Raw genomic sequence first — 6,971 nt, forward strand, 5'->3', positions numbered from 1 at the left:
GTTAAGCTTCGCCTCTAAGAGCGGAACGCGACAGCGTCTAGCAAGGCTGCCAGAGAGTCCGTAGAACGCCATCGCCTGTTCGGTTCTACGCCTTGCTCGTCGGTAAACTGGTTTTTGAGGAACGGAAATGTATATGTCCCTCATATCTCGGTGGACACCTAAACCTCGCAGTAACGGGAAGAGAGGAAGATGGGAGTGAACGAAGACACCGTATTCACTATACGCGCCTTTGTTCATTATTCACTACACGTGCTCGTCTCGCACTCCGGAGACCGGGGTAAGATTCTCAAGCTCGGCCAATTTCCTACTCGGTTTTATTTATTTATCTGATCTGACTAGAAAGGTTAATTAGGCTAATTGGTTAAGTAAGCAATTAACTAACCTCAGTCCCACTTACTTGGAGTATCACTATACGATTCCTTTAATTGGTTGCGCGGTTAGTAGCCAAAGTACAATCAGCCCCGTTTGAAATTCCCGCACTATGACGTCACAACCGTTTCGACCAATTGAAAAACGTGACATTTCTGTCCACAACTGCTGCTTACAACGATGAGGTATTAAAGGCTTCCGCCTTAAAAGCAGGCTGCCGGGCTGGGAAGGGTGGCTTTTTCGTTCCTCTACCGAGACGAGCGTAGCGTTGGTATGTTCGTCCGCCGTCACCGCTAATCGAATAAACAGTTGTTACGTTTTTATGTTGGGATCCGTCCTTCAGCAGAAGCGACATACCGCATGTCTGGGGACCCGGACAACGGACCATAATGCACCGCCATGAACGAACAAGAGCAACAGCTTCAGGAACAACACGGCCAACTCAGTGTTTCCATGCAGCAGCATCTCGCCGGCTCCACCGAGGACATCAAAATCCTGGCAGACGGCATCCAGCACGCTGCCCCACACGACGTCTCGCGTGTCGCTGTCAAGCTGCCGCCGTTTTGGGCCGACTCGCCCGAGGTATGGTTTGCCCAAGTCGAGGCCCAGTTCTCCCTCGCACACGTCACGTAAGACCGGACCCGCTACGATCATATCGTCGCCCGCCTCGAGGCCCGCTACGCCAACGAGGTTCAGGATATCCTTGCCAACCCACCAACGGTCAGCCTTTACGAACACCTCAGGACTGAATTCATCCGCCGCCTGTCACTCTCGGCAGACCAGAAGGTGCGACAACTATAGTCCGCAGAACTTGCCGAACGCAATCCTTCGCAGCTCCTCCGCCACATGCGTGCTCTCGCGGGCAACATGGAAGTCCAGGATTCCTTACTGCGAGCACTTTGGCTTCACCTACTTCCACCGCATGTGCAGGCAATTCTGCAGGCTCAGCTTACAGTACCCCTCGACCATCTTGCCGAGATCGCTGACCGCGTCATCGAGGTCTCTGCTGCAGTTGTCGCCCGCCATCCAGACTGTCGCCGCACCACTGAGCGCCACAGAGCTTGTGCGCCGCATCGACGACATCAATCGACAGCTCAGCTCCCTTCAATGGCGCCTGGATCAACACTTGCCGACGCGCCACCCGCAAAGCCGTGAACGTACCGCCACCCCGTCGCAGCAGCCTGGTGGCGACGAGCGGTGCTACTACCATCGACGCTTCGAGGACAGAGCACGAAAATGTCGACCATCCTGCTCCGCTAGACACCAGGGAAACGCCCAAGGCAGCTCGTAGACACGGCTACGAGCTGCCAACCTGGAGGCCGTGGCACCTTCGTCACCGACCGATTTACAAAGCAGCGGTTCCTTGTCGACAGCGGTTCCGACATCTGCTGCTACCCACGAGCCCACCTTCAAGGTACCCGTCCTCGTACGTCTTTCGAGCTCAGCGCGGCAAATCGTTCCGCAATCAAGACTTGCGGCTCACTCCGCCTGCACATCCAGCTTAAAAACCTACGCCATGGCATGCCATCCTCGCCGATTTTCACTGTTGGATGCGCCTTAGTGGGTTGCTTGTGATGTGCAGCACACCACTGTGCACTACATCCGCACCACCCTGGGCCCCACAGCTTTCTGCAGTGCCCGTCGCCTTGCCCCGGACCGCATGCGCATAGCCGAAGCAGAATTCGAAGCCATGCTCCGTGAGGGAATCGCCCGCTACTTCGACGGCCCATGGGTCTCGCCACTTCACCTTGTCCTGAAGAACACCGAAGGCTGGCGGCCCTGTGGAGACTACCGTGCCCTCAACGCCCGCACCATTCCGGACAGGTACCCTGTTCACCTCATACAGGACTTCGCCCATCGAATTTATGGCTGCCATGTTTTCTCCGTGCTAGACTTCTTGTAGGCCTACACAGAGGTACCCGTCAATCCGAACAACGTCCCGAAAACCGCGATCATTACCCTTTTCGGCCTGTTTGAGTTTCTCTTCATTAGCTTTGGACTGAGGAACGGTCGACAAACCTTTCAACGTTTCATCTGCGAAGTCCTCCGAGGCCTCCACTTCTCTTTCGTCTATCTTGACGACATACGTATTGGTTGCTTCCCGCAATGCCAACGAACACCACACGCACCATTGTATACTTTTCCAACGCCTCGATGACCACGGTCTACTCGTCAATGCACACTCGGAGCTTCAGTCGTCAAATTCCTCGGTCATGAAGTTCATCAGAGGGAACTCGACCTTTGCCTCAACGCATCTCAGATCTGCAAGATTACCCCCAACCCACGACCGCTAAAGACCTTCGCCGTTTCCTTGGCATGCTGAACTTTTACAGGCGTTTCTTCCCACCCGCAGCCGACTACCAGGCTCCCCTCTATGATGCCTTGGCTGGTCTACGAGGAAACCAACCCTTAACGTGGACACCGACTTTAACGCAAGTTTTCAAAGAATGCAAAGATGCTTTCTGCACCACCACGCTTCTCTCCCATCCCGTGCCAGACGCTCCCTGAGGGCTCTTCACAGACGCCTCTTACTTCGCCGTCGGCGCCGCCCTTATGTAACACGTAGACAACACTTGGCATCCCTTGGAATTCTTCTCCAAGAAACAGTCAGCTCGGAAAACGGCCCCTTCTGCGGCCACTCCTACAAACGAAACCACGATCCCCGCCTTGTCGAGTTCGCCAGCATACTACAGACAACTTCTGGCGATATATGAAGCAGTTCAACACTTTCGCCACATTCTCGAAGCACAGCACGGCACTATCTACACCGACCATAAACCTCTGACCTACGCCTTCTCTCAACGCCGCGACAAACTCCCGCCGTTCCAGCAGAACCAGCTCTCGTTCATTGCCCAGTTTACCGCCGACATCCAACTTTGGGGCACGCCACCGCAGCAGGGTTGTTGTTCTCACCATTCCAATTTGTACAGGTGCTCGTGACTGCGCTTGGTTTGCTGACGCCAAATTCATCTACTGGGCTTTCCCTGACACTGGACGGATGGTGTTCTGATGCAACAACGATGACAGCCGCGCCTGGAATGGATCAATGCTTCCTATCTTCGAGCCGGTTGCAACCTTCACCGCCACTTCTGAACACGGAAGCAACCTTCGTTTAGCAACCTGGAACGCTGTCGCTGATCCGTGCATTGAAAAGGGCGCCAACATCTTCGACACGTCGGGCCACGCCACCGCAGCAGGGTTCTTGTTCTCACCATTCGAATTTGTACAGGTGCTCGTGACTGCGCTTGGTTTGCTGACGCCAGCTTCATCGACTGGGCTTTCCCTGACACTGGACGGATGGTGTTCTGATGCAACAACGGTGACAGCCGCGCCTGGAATGGATCAATCTTTCTTGGGATGGCGTTGCGCACATGAACAAACGTACACAGGAAGAGGCAGAAGACAGAAAGAGCGGAAACTATCAACTAGATTTATTGCTTTCGCAACAGAATATATATGCAGCATACACACGTGCAAAACAGAATAGGGAGAGGGAAAGAAAGGACAGGGGGGAAGGGGATATCAAGTCAGGCCTGCATAGGTCAGCGAAAGCTACGGATAAAATTCCTTTCCCTATCATATAAGGTGACCGAGGAATCGCTAATACAATCTCCGCCTTTTTCCCTGATGTGGAAAGCTTCTAAAAGTTCGCGGGCTATTTTGCTTTTGCTCTTGCCCAGAATCTTGATGTAATTGAGCATCGGCTCACAACTAGAGATGCAAAATTTCAAGAAATTTTGAATGGCATGAAAAAAACCATTCTTTTCAGGGTTTTTTTCATGAAAAATTGGAAATTTTGCAAAACGTATTAAAAACACATTTATTTGCAACAGCACAACGATCAATAATAATGCTCCGAAGTTCAGTCGAACATGCAGTTATAGATGTCATATTCTGAAACGAACTTCTTGTTCTATTGCACCAAGAAGATAAATAATGATTTGCACTCCAGGCGAATATGGAGATATAAATATTGTATTTGTGGAACGAACTTCTTGTTCCATTGCACCGACAAAGGGAACATGAAAACTGATCTATAAGTCACTCCATATCGGATTCAGAGTCACTGCCGCTGGATGCGGCACTACGCGCAGGAGCATGGATTAAGTTGTGTCCACAGTTAGGTTCGACTGCACATACATGAGCTTTCGAACGCGATCCCCTGAAAGCCTGTTGCGAATCCTTGTATGGACGTTTCCTAAACGTGACCAGTTTCGTTCGCAGCTGGCGGTTGATTATGGTATCTGCAGCAGTCGGCAAGCCAGATGAGTTAGCGGCTGGTTGGTACAAAGGCCTTGCCACCAGGTAGATGGGGCCACGTGCTTTGCTGAGTCCCAGACCCCTGTCCTGAATCAAATTCCTGCGGATGTCCTGTACTCTGCTACGTTGGAAATCAAGAAGCTAGGCTTGTATTTGGCTAGAACCGCTTACGTGCACAGCAGCCTATGTTATTTATGTCATGTGTGTCGCGCTGTAGAATTTGCAGTCATTTTGTTCTACTTCAGCCTTGAGTTTTAAAAGCACTACCTGGTACCGGCGATGACGACTGCTCTCCAATCGTTCAACGATGCAAACTTATGGTTTTCAAAGCAAAAACAAAAACCTTGAACTGAAAGCAAGAAATCATAGAACCTTGAAATTGCATTGTGAAATTTTCGATGTTTCTTTCCATTTTTTGTCGTCTGAAAAAAAAACGAAAAAAACTGTTTTTTTTGCAAAATTGCAGTGTTTTTTTCAGGCCTTCACATCTCTACTCACAACCAGAGCATGAAATGCAATGGGCAGGCAAGTTCGCCCCGTCTCTTTTTCTTACAGATAGAGCATGCTCCCCTGCGCGCTCATTTATGCAGCGTCCAGTTTGGCCGACATACACGCGTCCACACTTGAGCGGGATTTGATACACCACGCCCGTGGCACATTTGACATATTGTTCTGCATGTTTTATTGTACATGCGCTCCGTGGGGCTCCTTCCTCGGCGATCCTGGGGCATAACCCAGCAAGCTTTTTTGGAGCGGAAAAAACCACCGGAACACCATGCCTGTTTGCCACTTTTTTTAAATTGTGGGCGACTTTGTGCAAAAAAAGTGGCAAACAGGCATGGTGTTCCGGTGGTTTTTTCCGCTCCAAAAAAGCTTGCTGGGTTATGCCCCAGGATCGCCGAGGAAGGAGCCCCACGGAGCGCATGTACAATAAAACATGCAGAACAATATGTCAAATGTGCCACGGGCGTGGTGTATCAAATCCCGCTCAAGTGTGGACGCGTGTATGTCGGCCAAACTGGACGCTGCATAAATGAGCGCGCAGGGGAGCATGCTCTATCTGTAAGAAAAAGAGACGGGGCAAACTTGCCTGCCCATTGCATTTCATGCTCTGGTTGTGAGCCGATGCTCAATTACATCAAGATTCTGGGCAAGAGCAAAAGCAAAATAGCCCGCGAACTTTTAGAAGCTTTCCACATCAGGGAAAAAGGCGGAGATTGTATTAGCGATACCTCGGTCACCTTATATGATAGGGAAAGGAATTTTATCCGTAGCTTTCGCTGACCTGTGCAGGCCTGAATTGATATCCCCTTCCCCCCTGTCCTTTCTTTCCCTCTCCCTATTCTGTTTTGCACGTGTGTATGCTGCATATATATTCTGTTGCGAAAGCAATAAATCTAGTTGATAGTTTGCGCTCTTTCTGTCTTCTGCCTCTTCCTGTGTACGTTTGTTCGTGTCCGCAACGCCATCCCAAGAAAGCTATGCACCAACTCGCCCAGCAAGAAGTTCTTCTACATTGAATGGATCAATGCTTCCTATCTTCGAGCCGGCTGCAACCTTCACCGCCACTTCTGAACACGGAAGCACCCTTCGTTTGGCAACCTGGAGCGCTGTCGCTGATCTGTGCAGTAAAAAGGGCACCAACATCTTCGACACGTCGGGCCACGCCACCGCAGCAGGGTTGTTGTTCTCACCATTCGAATTTGTACAGGTGCTCGTGACTGCGCTTGGTTTGCTGACGCCAGCTTCATCGACTGGGCTTTCCCTGACAATGGACGGATGGTGTGCTGATGCAACAACGATGACAGCCGCGCCTGGAATGGATCAATGCTTCCTATCTTCGAGCCGGCTGCAACCTTCACCGCCACTTCTGAACACGGAAGCACCCTTCGTTTGGCAACCTGGAACGCTGTCGCTGATCCGTGCAGTGAAAAGGGCGCCATCTTCGACACGTCGGGCCACGCCACCGCAGCAGGGTTGTTGTTCTCACTATTCGCATTTGTACAGGTTACTTATCTCGACGCCTACGCTTTTCGCGACGACAATGTCTGTCTTGTTGCGGTGTCGTGGCCACCCGATTTTTGCAAGCGTTTTGGTTCATCAGCATTGTACTTGCGTCGCCTTTTGCGGTTAGCTGGTGACATTAAGTGGAACCCTGGTCCGATGACGAAGGCGCAAGAGGAAAAGCTTGACTCAGTGTGCACTTCAATCCAGCGTCCAGAGACAAATAATGCTAGAGTTCCCGTATCTATTAAAAAGGTTTGAGAAATGCATACCACCCTTAAAAGTGACTTAGATACGCTAACTAAAGTCGATGAACTGGAAACCAAGCTTGTGCCTGT

At 51.1% G+C, this 6,971-nt stretch overlaps 1 pseudogene; it reads left to right on the top strand.

The window, feature by feature from the left end:
- Window positions 1–691: 691 nt before the first annotated feature.
- LOC149334700 (uncharacterized) lies at window positions 692–2,272 on the top strand (annotated as a pseudogene).
- Window positions 2,273–6,971: the final 4,699 nt, after the last annotated feature.

The sequence above is a fragment of the Amblyomma mixtum genome, chromosome 8 (genome assembly GCF_055824585.1).
Source record: "Amblyomma mixtum isolate Tamu chromosome 8, ASM5582458v1, whole genome shotgun sequence".
NCBI lineage: Eukaryota > Metazoa > Arthropoda > Arachnida > Ixodida > Ixodidae > Amblyomma > Amblyomma mixtum.